Source organism: Melozone crissalis, unplaced genomic scaffold (genome assembly GCF_028551555.1).
Source record: "Melozone crissalis strain CALT ecotype California unplaced genomic scaffold, PUWL_Pcris_2 ptg000068l_1, whole genome shotgun sequence".
NCBI lineage: Eukaryota > Metazoa > Chordata > Aves > Passeriformes > Passerellidae > Melozone > Melozone crissalis.
In genome coordinates this window covers 4,241,141-4,242,104 of record NW_026535846.1, presented here as the reverse complement: position 1 = coordinate 4,242,104, position 964 = coordinate 4,241,141, and positions in this window count along the sequence as shown.

Below are 964 nucleotides of genomic sequence, written 5' to 3'. Positions count from 1 at the left end.
TCCGGGAAACTCCGGAGAATTCAATCCTGTGACCCCGAGAGCCTCCGCAGAGCTCTGGGGATCCCCAGCTCCTCCTGCCTCCCTGCCAGGGCTCCCGGGGCACACAGGGGCTGCAGGCAGAGATTTGTGCCTCTCTGCTGCTCTGCCTTGTTTTGTTTCTGCCCGAATCAGTGAAATCAGCACCCTGGGAAGGAGTGGCAGAGCTGGCACGGAGGAGAGAGCACCTCCCTCTGCCCTTGCTTCATCCAGGGAATGTCATCCCCATTTCCCCGTCCCTGCCCTGCTCAGGACAGACCCCACGGAGGAGGATGAGCTGTGCTCACCTGGGCAGGGATGTCCTTCCTCCCCAGCTGGACCTGGAGGTTTTGTTTAGGATATTTTATTTCTTTTATTATAAACTCAGTTTATTTTATTCATCCAGCCAATGACTCAGTACATTTCTTCCCAAAAAAATGTACCAGGACTTAAGTGGAAGTCCCAATTTCCACAAGTGGCAGATTTTAGCTTTCTTTTACAAAAAAAGTTGTGCTTTCTTGGCAAAACTTTGTGGTGTCTGTGTGACGTCGTGTGGCTTCAAGGAGCTTTTGTCCTGCTCTGTCTGTGGGTCGGTGACACAAACACAAAGCTCCACCTCTGACACAAACCCCATTTTCCTCCCTTTTTCCTTTCATCTTTGAACATCAAGGCTCAAGGTCAGCCACGTGTGGGTGTGGCGAACGTCCTGCACATCCTTCCTTTCAAACCCAGAAATTAGCTGAGCAATTAGGAATTAATTCCATGTAATTAGAGCAATGAAACTGCACACCCAGGATGGTGAAAATGACCCGGGAATTTCTGGCAGTGGCAGGGGGGAGCTGTGCCAGGGTCCTGCTGTGGGCAAGGCTCAGGAAGTTCGTGCCACCCTTCCCTGCCTTCAGCAGCTCCACGCTGTGCCAGCTTCAGCAGGATCTGATGTTTTCGTGGG